Source organism: Coregonus clupeaformis, chromosome 29 (assembly GCF_020615455.1).
Source record: "Coregonus clupeaformis isolate EN_2021a chromosome 29, ASM2061545v1, whole genome shotgun sequence".
Lineage (NCBI taxonomy): Eukaryota > Metazoa > Chordata > Actinopteri > Salmoniformes > Salmonidae > Coregonus > Coregonus clupeaformis.
In genome coordinates this window covers 47206523-47220562 of record NC_059220.1, presented here as the reverse complement: position 1 = coordinate 47220562, position 14040 = coordinate 47206523, and positions in this window count along the sequence as shown.

Below are 14040 nucleotides of genomic sequence, written 5' to 3'. Positions count from 1 at the left end.
GACGGGAAGGGATAGATAGAATCAGACAGGACTGGAAGGGAGCGAAATAATCAGACAGGACTGGAAGGGAGGGATATAATCAGACAGGACTGGAAGGGAGGGATATAATCAGACAGGACTGGAAGGGAGGGAAATAATCAGACAGGACTGGAAGGGAGGGATATAATCAGACAGGACTGGAAGGGAGGGATATAATCAGACAGGACTGGAAGGGAGGGATATAATCAGAAAGGACTGGAAATGAGGGATAGCATCAGACAGGACTGGAAGGGAGGGATATAATCAGACAGGTGTAAAAAGGGGTAGGAATAACACACACTCACACACAAACACACACACACACACACACACACACACACACACACACACACACACACACACACACACACACACACACTCACACACAAACATACACACACACTTACACACAAACATACACACAGAAACATGCACACGCATGCACACACACTTACAGACAGGGGGAGGGAGAGACAGACAGAGATTTTGGGCACAGATAAGACAGACAGATGGGGAGTGGGGACGGGTCATTTCTATGATTGACTAAAGGTCATACTCTGTCTGTCTGTCTGTCTGTCTGTGGGTTTCAACTTGGTTACTCACATATTTCAGACAGATAAAATGAAAGGAGATTAAATGTGATGTGATCCTATCGGCCCCCAGACAGTGGGCCTTCTCTTTACCACTGTAAAGAGAAGGCCTGAGTGGCGCAGTGGTCTAAGGCACTGCATCGCAGTGCTAACTGTGCCACTAGAGATCCTGGTTCGAATCCAGGCTCTGTCGCAGCCGGCCGCGACCGGGAGACTCATGGGCGGCGCACAATTGGCCCAGCGTCGTCCAGGGTAGGGGAGGGAATGGCCGGCAGGGATGTAGCTCAGTTAATAGAGCATGGCATTTGCAACGCCAGGGTTGTGGGTTCGATTCCCACGGGGGGCCAGTATAAAAAAATTAAATAATAATAATATATATATATATATATATATATATATGTATTCACTAACTGTAAGTCGCTCTGGATAAGAGCGTCTGCTAAATGACGTAAATGTAATGGTTACTGTACAGTCGTGGTCAAAAGTTTTGAGAATGACACAGATTCTAATTTTCACAAAGTCTGCTGCCTCAGTTTTGATAATGGCAAGTTGCATATACTCCAGAATGTCATGAAGAGTGATCAGATGAATTGCAATTAATTGCAAAGTCCCTCTTTGCCCTCGGTTTTAATTTGCACCTTTTCCGTGTACCCCAGAGAATGAAAGGGGTTCTTATAACAAAAAGTCAACAAAATTTGCGCCGAAAGGTGCACACTCAATCCTATGATTGGATGGAGAACATTTCAGTTCATACTGAAAAAGCTTTGATTGGTTGGAGGACGTCCTCCGGAAGTGGTCATAATTACCATGTAGGTCTGTGGAAGGGGGTGAGGCCTACGGGCCTCCTAGGTTTTGTATTGAAGTCTATGTACCCAGAGGAGGGCAGAAGCTAGCTGTCCTCCGGCTACACCATGGTGCTACCCCAGAGAGTGCTGTTGAAGTTACTATAGACCTTCATTGCAAAACAGTGTGTTTTAATCAATTATTTGGTGAGATGTGAATATATTTAGTATAGTTTTATCTAAAAAGGATAACTTTTTTTGTGTTTCACTGAGGAGGATGGTCCTCCCCTTCCTCCTCTGAGGAGCCTCCACTGTTGTCATGCCACGTTGCCAATGCAGTTGGCTATACAGTCGTGGTCAAAAGTTTTGAGAATGACACAAATTCTAATTTTCACAAAGTATGCTGTCTCAGTTTTGATGATGGCAATTTGCATATACTCCAGAATGTCATGAAGCGTGATCAGATTAATTGCAATTAATTGCAAAGTCCCTCTTTGCCATGAAAATGAACTTAATCCCCCAAAAAAACATTTCCACTGCATTTCAGCCCTGCCACAAAAGGACCAGCCGACATCATGTCAGTGATTCTCTCGTTAACACAGGTGAGAGTGTTGACGAGGACAAGGCTGGAGATCACTCTGTCATGCTGATTGAGTTAGAATAACAGACTGGAAGCTTTAAAAGGAGGGTGGTGCTTGAAATCATTGTTCTTCCTCTGTTAACTATGGTTACCTGTAAGGAAACACGTGCCGTCATCATTGCTTTGCACAAAAAGGCCTTCACAGGCAAGGATATTGCTGCTAGTAAAATTGCACCTAAATCAACCATTTATCGGATCATCAAGAACTTCAAGGAGAGAGGTTCAATTGTTGTGAAGAAGGCGTCAGGGCCCCAAGAAAGTCCAGCAAGCGCCAGGACCGTCTCCTAAAGTTGATTCAGCTGCGGGATCGGGGCACCACCAGTGCAGAGCTTGCTCAGGAATGGCAGCAGGCAGGTGTGAGTGCATATGCACACACAGTGAGGCGAAGACTTTTGGAGGATGGCCTGGTGTCAAGAAGGGCAGCGAAGAAGCCACTTCTCTCCAGGAAAAATATCAGGGACAGACTGATAATCTGCAAAAGGTACAGGGATTGGACTGCTGAGGACTGGGGTAAAGTCATTTTCTCTGATGAATCCCCTTTCCGATTGTTTGGGGCATCCGGAAAAAACCTTGTCCGGAGAAGACAAGGTGAGCTCTACCATCAGTCCTGTGTCATGCCAACAGTAAAGCATCCTGAGACCATTCATGTGTCTGAGTGGCGTAGGCACTGGGAAAGGAGGGGGAAAAAGATTGCTTCTCAGCCAAGGGAGTGGGCTCACTCACAATTTTGCCTAAGAACACAGCCATGAATAAAGAATGGTACCAACAAATCCTCCGAGAGCAACTTCTCTCAACCATCCAAGAACAATTTGGTGACGACCAATGCCTTTTCCAGCATGATGGAGCACCTTGCCATAAGGCAAAAGTGATAACTAAGTAGCTCGGGGAACAAAACATTGACATTTTGGGTCCATGGCCAGGAAACTCCCCAGATCTTAATCCCATTGAGAACTTGTGATCGATCGTCAAGAGGTGGGTGGACAAACAAAACCCAACAAATTCTGACAAACTCCAAGCATTGATTATGCAAGAATGGGCTGCCATCAGTCAGGATGTGGCCCAGAAGTTACTTGACAGCATGACAGGGCGGATTGCAGAGTTCTTGAAAAAGAAGGGTCAACACTGCAAATATTGACTCTTTGCATAAACTTAATGTAATTGTCAATAAAAGCCTTTGACACTTATGGAATGCTTGTAATTATACTTCAGTATACCATAGTAACATCTGACAAAAATATCTCATAACACTGAAACAGCAAACTTTGTGAAGACCAATACTTGTGTCATTCTAAAAACTTTTGACCACGACTGTAGTTCAGACAGTGGGCCTTCTCTTTATCACTGTAATGTTGTAGTGGCAACTGTAGGGAAGTGTTATGAAAATATTGATTGAATTCATAAACCGTATCAACTATGATAACAGAATAACAGTGTATCTCTCCAGGCATTTGTTTTACATGGGTAGATAGGACATTCAGAAACCGACAGTACAGGAAATATTACACGTCCGCAAGATGTTCTGAAACTTTTCAAACACCAAACGCTGTTTGGGATGAAGGCAGATGACAAAATCATCCAAACTGTGTCATTCACGTGTTCTGTCTGAATAGGAGCACTGCGTTTATTACAAGACATCAATGGAACAACATCATGATTCATGTTTTTAAGATTTGCACTGACTGTGTCATTTGTTGTGTTGCTGCTCGGTTTTACTCTGTTTTACTGTTTCAGGCTGCATTTAATTACAGTGTTTGTGTCCCAAACGGAACCCTATTCCCTATATAGTGCACTACTTTTAACCAAAGCCCTGTAAGCCCTGGTTAATTGTAGTGTACTACATAGGGAATAGGATACCATTTGGGATGCATGCAGCCAGTACCTCATGAATAATTGCTATCCTGCAATAATCCAGCGTTTCAGTTTGGCAACAGATCTGAGTCAGAGAAATGAATAGTTTATTCACCTGAAAACTCCACTCAAGGCTTAGAAACCAAACGACTGATAGCTAATTAGTGAAATGATGATGCTTGTATATTAAATCACCTAGAGGGTGATAGAGAGGCAGAGAGAGGAATTGTCTGAGCGTTAATTAGAAAATAAATATTCTGCTTTGAAATAAATGTACTTACTGCGTTGGTCTCAACGGGAGACAACCCGTGGGTGGTAGGAAGGAAGACCCGTGGGTGGTAGGAAGGAATAGGAAGGAAGACCCGTGGGTGGTAGGAAGGAAGACCCGTGGGTGGTAGGAAGGAAGACCCGTGGGTGGTAGGAAGGAAGACCCGTGGGTGGTAGGAAGGAAGACCCGTGGGTGGTAGAAAGGAAGACCCGTGGGTGGTAGGAAGGAAGACTTCTGCTGATACAGGTTCTACTGAGCCCTGCTGATAGAGGTTCTACTGAGCCCTGCTGATAGAGGTTCTACTGAACCCTGCTGTTCTTCTTTCTCATTTTAGGAATACATCTTCATGGGAAAACACTTAAGGCTTCACTTGCCTTCTTTTGATAGAGATAAAGAGAGGAAGAGGGAGAGAGGGAAGGAGGGAGAAGGAGAGAGAAGGAGAGAGAAGGAGAGGGAAGGAGAGAGAAGGAGAGGGAAGGAGAGAGAGGAGAGAGAGGGAGAGAGAGGGAGAGGGAAGGAGAGAGGAGAGGGAATGAGAGAGAGGGAGAGAGAGGGAGAGAGAAAGAGAGAAGGAGAGAGAGATAGAGAAGGAGAGAGAAGGATGGAGAAGGAGAGAAGGAGAGAGAAGGAGAGAGAAGGAGAGAGAGAAAGAGAGAGAAGGATAGAGAAGGAGAGAGAGGGAGAGAAGGAGAGAGAAGGAGAGAGAGACAGAGAGAGAGGGAGAGAGAGGGAGAGAAAGGGAGAGGGGGGAGAGAGAAGGAGAGAGGAGGGAGAAGGAGAGAGAAGGAGAGAGAAGGAGAGAGAAGGAGCGAGAGGGAGAGAGAAGGAAAGAGAAGGAGAGAGAGAAAGATAGAGAAGGAGAGAGAGAAAGATAGAAAAGGAGAGAGATGGAGAGAGAAGGAGAGAGAAGGAGAGAGAGGGAGAGAGAGGGAGAGAGGGAGAGAGAAGGAGAGAGGGGGAGAGAGAATGAGAGAGAAGGAAGGAGAATGAGGGAGAAGGAGAGAGAAGGAGAGAAGGAGAGAGAAGGAGAGAGAAGGAGAGAGAGAAAGAGAGAGAAAGATAGAGAAGGAGAGAGAGGGAGAGAGAAGGAGAGAGAAGGAGAGAGAGAAAGAGAGAAGGAGAGAGAAGGAGAGAGAAGGAGAGAGAAGGAGAGAGAGAAAGAGAGAGAAAGATAGAGAAGGAGAGAGAGGGAGAGAGAAGGAGAGAGAAGGAGAGAGAGAAAGAGAGAAGGAGAGAGAAGGAGAGAGAAGGAGAGAGAACTGCGATTTAGACATCAAGGGATTTGTGATATACTGTACACGTTTCCAGTCATGAAGCCAGGCGTCTCCAATGCGATGCGTGGACAGCCAATGCTGCTGTTCTGAGATTAACTGTAAGTCAGTCAGGAAGAACAACACTGTCCATCATGACTAACAAAGCAGAACTGACAGAAACATGTTCATATCAGTGTCTTCCCTTTGATTGGCTTTTCCAAATACCCTTTGTGTTTGAGAATATGACTTCATTGCAACAGCATCTCCCATATGTCTCATATTGGCTCCTGTATGAATCTATCTCACTGTACTGCACCTACAGCATTGAGTTTGATGGCGTTCACAACCATTGTGTTGGTGGATCTTAGAGAGAGTAACCCTCTACATAAAAACAACCCCCTTTCTTCACATACGGGAAGAAACAATGCCTAAGATGTCATCTGTTCATTTGGGGAGCATTTACAGGTACCAAAGTGCTGCCCAGTCAGGCCTACGGCTATCAATATAGATAGGGAGGGGCACGGCAAGCCAGCGGGCCAAACATGCCCCCAATTGTCTTGTTCTGTCATTTCCCACAACGCAGAACCTGCGTCCCAAATGGTACCACATTGCCTATAAAGTGCACTACTTTTGACCAGGGCTGTGGTCAAAAGTAGTGCACTAGGGAACAGGGTGCCATTTGGGAGGCAAGCAGAGAGGGGGACAGAGTAGACGAATGCATCTAGGATCTAGATAGCAAAGCCAGGGATAACAGAGAGAGCTTGTAAAATATGGATGTGGTCTGAAAGACCCTTTGTCATAGTGGCCTGACTGAGCTTGACATGGGAACAGCTTTCAGTGGTGGAGGAGGAGGGGTGGAGCTGTGGGCACTTAAAATGGCAGGTACAAAGTGATACGTACAGCAACATGACGTGAGACCCCATCCGGCCCTGTCCTGCTCCTGTGTGTGTGGTGTGTGGTGTGTGGTGTGTGTGTGTGTGTGTGTGTGTGTGTGGTGTGTGTGTGTGTGTGTGGTGTGTGTGTGTGTGTCCTGCTCTCCATCTTGTCTGGGTGGTTCATGGCACCTTCTAAAATAGAACTTCCGTCACCTCCCAAACAAAGGGGTCACGACAGCTTGTCAGGTGCAGAAAAAGTCCAATCTGTCAGTCTGACTGGCTGTCTATATCCATCAGCTGCTCTCTGTCTATATCCATCAGCTGCTCTCTGTCTATATCCATCAGCTGCTCTCTGTCTTACCATCAGCTGCTCTCTGTCTATTACCATCAGCTGCTCTCTGTCTATATCCATCAGCTGCTCTCTGTCTATCTCCATCAGCTGCTCTCTGTCTATCTCCATCAGCTGCTCTCTGTCTCCATCCATCAGCTGCTCTCTAGGGGAATCAAGAGACTGGCTCAAAGGCATACAACTGAAATACTGAGCCTCTCCCCCCCTAGACAGATATAAGGAAAGTAAGAAGACATATTCCCACAATTCAACAGCAGATGTTGAAAATGCTCAGCCCTGATATTTCTCTAGATAGTTTGTATTGGGACCAGACTGTGGGTGTATTATTCCTGTGCCAGAGGAATAAGTGAGGCAGGGTGTAGAGAAGGGTGGCAGGTAGACTAGTGGTCACGGCGAATTCCCGAGCCGACTAGGTGTAAAATCGGTCGAAGTGCCCTTGAACAAGGCACTTAACCATAATTTGCTCCAGGGGCGCTGTCCTACTAAGGCTGACCCTGTAAAACAACACTTTTCACTGCACCTTTCTGGTGTATGTGACAATTATTGTATTTATTATTGTTATTATTGTATTTTTATATCACACAATGTGCTGTTATTATGGCAAAAAAAAAAACTGTTTTGGTAAATAAACTAATATCCTCACTTCTGTGTCAACATTGTAACAGAATATGGCACACCCTCTGCTGTGACATCACCATTACCCGCCCCAAACCCCCAACCCCCCCACGTCTCATCCCCCTGGTGTCTGGAATGGAGAGGGATTCCGTCTTTCCCAAAGTGCAAATATTGGGGACAACTATCAGCAGGGAGTCTGCAGGGTTGTCTTGACTTCACAAACACCTGACCCCTGACCTCCGGGTCACAATCAGAACCACACCTGTTCCACTCTGGGAAAAGCACATTGGTGGTACTGCTAAAGTAAGCCCTCTATAGAACCACAGAGGGAGATGACTCTTGTCGTTCCTGATGACTTCACACTGTTGGGTCAGGAGGATTCCTGTTGGGTCAGGAGGATTCCTGTTGGGTCAGGAGGATTCCTGTGATTGTTCTATCTGGTCTTGTAAATCTGCAGCTGACTTTACACTGGGTTTTCTGTATCTTAAAGAAACATTTTTAGGTAGAGTGAAACCTTTGGCTGTACGCACTGCATGATTATGATTATGGAAGTTATATTAAAAGTATTGGAATTCCCCATACCGGATTCCAGTCAGGAAGCACATTAAATATGTCCCTATCCTGCAAGCAGGGTGTTTCCTATCTCTCTCTCTCTCTCTCTCTCTCTCTCTCTCTCTCTCTCTCTCTCTCTCTCTCTCTCTCTCTCTCTCTCTCTCTCTCTCTCTTTCTCTCTCCTCTCTCTCTCTCTCGCGCTCTCTCTCTCACACTCGCTCTCTCATTCTCTCGTTCTCTCTCTCTCTCTGTCCGTCTGAGGTAAACAGGCTATGTTGGCGTGAGATGAAATGAAGTGTCTGTTAAATCCAAACAGCTTGCTGGGCAAAGCAGAGTTTTCCAGCGCAACAAATTGCCAGAGTGGCCCCGGAAACGCGAAGGGGGAAGTTAGATCTACCCAAAACATGTCCACTAAGGAGCACCATCGGCCTCCTGTGGAGCTAAAACACAGCTTCACAGCTCAGATTCACATGCAGCTTTTAACATTCACATCCAGCTTTTAATATTCACATGCAGCTTTTAATATTCACATGCAGCTTTTAAAATGCACATGCAGCTTTTAAAATTCACCTGCAGCTTTTAAAATTCACATGCAACACTCAAATGTAATTGAATTATGCTTTTTAAGAGATGTTGCCATACTTGAACTTACAACTTAATAAATTGCATAATATAACTTTGAAAATCTCATTTTTGAGTGCGGACCCTCTAAACTGAAGCTAGTGTCTGAAAAGCAACACAATATCCATACTTTTTTACCCCTTTCCTTCTCCCCAATCGGTAGTTACAGTCCTATCCCATCGCTGCAACTCCCGTACGGACTCGGGAGAGGCGAAGGTCGAGAGCCATGCGCCCACCAAGCCGCACTGCTCGCTCAACCCGGAAGCCAGCCGCACCAATGTCTCAACCCGGAAGCCGCACCAACGTGTCGGAGGTAACGCCGTATAGCTGGCGACCCAAGTCAGCGTGCAGGCGCCCGCCCCCCCACAAGGAGTCGCTAGAGCGCAGTGGGATAAGGACATCCCAGTCCACATTGATACTGTATAAAGAAATAGCTCCCCTAAACCAGACGACGCTGGGCCAATTGGGCATTGCTTCATGGGTCTCCCGGTGGCGGCCGGCTGTGATACAGCCCGGGATCGAAAAAGGACCTGTAGTGACGCCTCTAACACTGCGATGCTGTGCCTTAGACCGGAGCGCCACTCGGGAGGCCCCATCCATACTATGAGTTATCAATGCAGTTTATTTTACGATATTTTCAGTGTTTTCAGCATCCAAATGAACTGTCTCATGTAGAACACTAATAATAAACACTTGTACATAACAGAAAAAACACACACAGCATTAACTCACAGTAGACACGTGAAACAGCACATCTCAATACTTTCAATTTCCATAGAAATAAACAGGAAGGGTGAAACAACAGAATGCCCCAGTTAAAACTAGCCCACAGTCTGTCCTGTAACCAATAACACCACGGCTGGTTCAAAAAGAAGCAATAATGATAATGAACTGTGCGTCTCAAATGGCACCCTTATTCCCTATATAGTGTACTACATGTAACCAGGGCCCATAGGACTCTGGTCAAAAGTAGTGCACTATATAGGGAGTAGGGGTGCCGTTTGCAACGAAACCATCCCTGTTTATCCCACTGAAAATGCTGTGAGACTGCAAAACAGGACCGACATCAAAACACCTGCTGTTGCAGAATGAGCAGCCCTAATGGTGTTGGACAAAAAACTCAGAGACACTCTCTGTGGAACTACCATGGGGAATTAATTAACTGTGAGGCACAGAAGCAAAATCATCGCCACAACCGCAATACAACAGTTGGGCTATTTCACTATACAGTATAAAGTGTGTGTGTGTGTGTGTGTGTGTGTGTGTGTGTGTGTGTGTGTGTATTACAGTTGAGATACACAGTATCAATGTGGACACCATTTATATTTTCTCTACCCAGCCATGCACTGAGGTGCTGAAACTAGGCCGGGGAACACACATGCCTCAATCGTTCAAATCAATCGTTGAACTGTCATTACATGGAAGCTTTTAAACTAGCCATGAATAACCCATTTGCTGCATGTGAGTCAATGAATCAATTTACCCACATGGCTCTCTCAACACTGACACACAACCTCAGTGTTGGGAGGGAGGGAGGGAGGGAGGGAGGGAGAGAGAGAGAGAGAGAGAGAGAGAGAGAGAGAGAGAGAGAGAGAGAGAGAGAGAGAGAGAGAGAGAGAGAGAGAGAGAGAGAGAGAGAGAGAGAGAGAGAGAGAGAGAGACACATAATGTAAGTCTGTAAATAAACACATCCATGTAGCATTGTGTTGTGTGACTGTAGAACCCCTAATAAACACATCCACGTAGCATTGTGTTGTGTGACTGTAGAACCCCTAATAAACACATCCATGTAGCATTGTGTTGTGTGACTGTAGAACCCCTAATAAACACATCCATGTAGCATTGTGTTGTGTGACTGTAGAACCCCTAATAAACACATCCATGTAGCATTGTGTTGTGTGACTGTAGAACCCCTAATAAACACATCCATGTAGCATTGTGTTGTGTGACTGTAGAACCCCTAATAAACCCATCCACGTAGCATTGTGTTGTGTGACTGTAGAACCCCTAATAAACACATCCATGTAGCATTGTGTTGTGTGACTGCTGGCTGATCCAGTGAGTTCCTGTTATTAGTGGGGAATGCCAAACAGACCAATCAATTATTCTCGCTAAAGAACAACAGAGAGCTGCATCCTCTTAAACCTCTCCACATTATCCCAGGCTAGAAACTTTCAGGACAACAGCTGAGGTAGTTGCAATTGAAACAGACCTGGATGGAAATGGAGTCTTAAGGGCCTGAGAGTGAGTGATGAAATGGAGTCTTAAGGACCTGAGAGTGAGTGATGAAATGGAGTGGCGTCTTAAGGACCTGAGCGTGAGTGATGAAATGGAGTCTTAAGAGCCTGAGAGTGAGTGATGAAATGGAGTGGAGTCTTAAGGGCCTGAGAGTGAGTGATGAAATGGAGTCTTAAGGACCTGAGAGTGAGTGATGAAATGGAGTGGCGTCTTAAGGACCTGAGCGTGAGTGATGAAATGGAGTCTTAAGAGCCTGAGAGTGAGTGATGAAATGGAGTGAGGCTTTAAGGGCCTGAGAGTGAGTGATAAAATGGAGTCTTAAGGACCTGCGAGTGAGTGATGAAATGGAGTGGAGTCTTAAGGGTCTGAGAGTGAGTGATGAAATAGAGTCTTAAGGACCTGAGAGTGAGTGATGAAATGGAGTGGCGTCTTAAGGGCCTGAGAGTGAGTGATGAAATGGAGTCTTAAGGACCTGAGCGTGAGTGATGACATGGAGTCTTAAGAGCCTGAGAGTGAGTGATGAAATGGAGTGAGGCTTTAAGGGCCTGAGAGTGAGTGATAAAATGGAGTCTTAAGGGCCTGAGAGTGAGTGATGAAATGGAGTCTTAAGGACCTGAGAGTGAGTGATGAAATGGAGTGGAGTCTTAAGTGCCTGAGAGTGAGTGATGAAATTGAGTCTTAAGGACCTGAGAGTGAGTGATGAAATGGAGTGGCGTCTTAAGGGCCTGAGAGTGAGTGATGAAATGGAGTCTTTAGGACCTGAGAGTGAGTGATGAAATGGAGTGGCGTCTTAAGGGCCTGAGAGTGAGTGATGAAATTGAGTCTTAAGGACCTGAGCGTGAGTGATGAAATTGAGTCTTAAGAGCCTGAGAGTGAGTGATGAAATGGAGTGAGGCCTTAAGGGCCTGAGAGTAAGTGATGAAATGGAGTCTTAAGGACCTGAGCGTGAGTGATTCAATTGAGTGAGGTCTTAAGGGCCTGAGAGTGAGTGATGAAATTGAGTCTTAAGGACCTGAGCATGAGTGATGAAATGGAGTCTTAAGAGCCTGAGAGTGAGTGATGAAATGGAGTGGAGTCTTAAGGACCTGAGCGTGAGTGATTCAATTGAGTGAGGTCTTAAGGGCCTGAGAGTGAGTGATGAAATAGAGTCTTAAGGGCCTGAGCGTGAGTGATGAAATGGAGTGGCGTCTTAAGGGTCTGAGAGTGAGTGATGAAATGGAGTAGAGTCTTAAGGACCTGAGAGTGATTGATATTGAACAAGTAAGTGGTTAGGGGAATTGGACCTTAAGAAAATAATGATTTAACTTTTTTACACTGCATAACATAATGCCCTCTGAACTCTGCAGCCTGCCTTCAGCTGCCTTCAGCATTTCAACTCCATTATAAGTAATCAACCATTTTATTAATGGTGAAAATTATAATGGTAGTAATATTAAAACATATAATGAACTGACTAAATGACTTGATAAAGTAAAATACAAAATAAAGACTATGTAAACACATACTGTATTGTTACAAGCGCCGTGCTCTACCAATAGAGCTACAGAGGACCGTACGTTCTGCCCTGCGTGCTCGTGCTCAAATCATTTTGATGCACTATGAGAGAAAGAGGCGACAATGGGCAGAACATGTTTGTGCTCTACAGATGTTTTGTCTTTTCTTTTGAATGCAGAGAGAGAATTCTGATTCATTAAAACAGCCTGATCTCCGAAAGTCCACGTCTATAGTCCCGATCAATCACACAAAACGCAGAGATACAGCCGTGCAGCACAGCGCCGGTTACACAGGCAACAGAAAACAGTGAGATCTGAGCAAATCGAGCTCACATTTTAGTCTAGAAGAATACGATTGCTTCTTCAAGATCCTATCGCAATTCAAGGAATGCTAAGCCTATTTCCTGCTTTCAGAGCAAAACAAACAACGTCTGCAAATCTGGAATTTGGACCGTGATCGTTAAAAAGGGTACACACTGAAATCAAAACGTGGCCAATGTTTTTGTGTTCTGTCCAGCTGATATGCTTATTCTACTGCAAGGCTTACAGTAGTTACAAATAGCCCCATATTCCCTATAGAGGGCACTAGTTTTGACCATGACCCAAAGAGGAAAGGGTGCCATTTGGGACATAGCGCTATACAGACCTGGGTGGAAGTGTCACATGAGAGGGAGGGAGAAGTATATGTCTGCAAGATGAGGAGGAAGCTCTTCAGGGAGATCGTTGACGATGATGGTGTGACTTCATCTGAATAATAATAATAATAATAATAATAATAATAATTATTATTTTTATTTTTTTTGGGGGGGGGGTAGATCAGCTTAATATTGCAGATAGATTGTATCTTTTATCAATGTAATTGTCTGCATCACTTCCAATCCCCCATGTTTTTTATATATATACTCCCCTTTATTACTTTCCAACCCCGCCATCCTTTCCCTATCAAATCAAATCAAATCAAATCAAATTTTATTGGTCACATGCGCCGAATACGACAGGTGCAGACATTACAGTGAAATGCTTACTTACAGCCCTTAACCAACAGTGCATTTATTTTAAACAAAAAGTAAAAATAAAACAACAACAACAAAAAAAGTGTTGAGAAAAAAAAGAGCAGAAGTAAAATAAAGTGACAGTAGGGAGGCTATATATACAGGGGGGTACCGTTGCAGAGTCAATGTGCGGGGGCACCGGCTAGTTGAGGTAGTTGAAGTAATATGTACATGTGGGTAGAGTTAAAGTGACTATGCATAAATACTATGCAAATAGTCTGGGTAGCCATGATTAGCTGTTCAGGAGTCTTATGGCTTGGGGGTAGAAGCTGTTCCCTACTTGGGGTAAACTAGTGAACAACAATGCTTAGGCCTCTACTTCCAGCTTATACTTACTATCTAAATTTTATGGACACAGTCAATTTTACAATAATTATATTTTGTTTGTTTTTTCTCCTGAACTTCTTCTACTCTCAACCTCTCCGATCATTTTCACGATGTCCATCCGGCCTGCCTCTACACGCCGTATCTTTCTAACTGTGCTCTTTCCCAAAAGCTCCCAACATACAACCTCTATACTTATCATGGACACAGTATGCAAGTATCATCTGAATAATTTACATCAAAGTACATCAGCTGCCAACTGAATCTTTTTGAACTCTGCTGTATCACAGTAGCTGAGGAGAAGATCCAGCTTTTGTCACTGTCAGAGTAGTGGCACCTCCGACTTGATGTCACAGTCAGAGTAGTGGCACCTCCGACTTGATGTCACTGTCAGAGTAGTGGCACCTCCGACTTGATGTCACTGTCAGAGTAGTGGCACCTCCGACTTGATGTCACTGTCAGAGTAGTGGCACCTCCGACTTGATGTCACTGTCAGAGTAGTGGCACCTCCGACTTGATGTC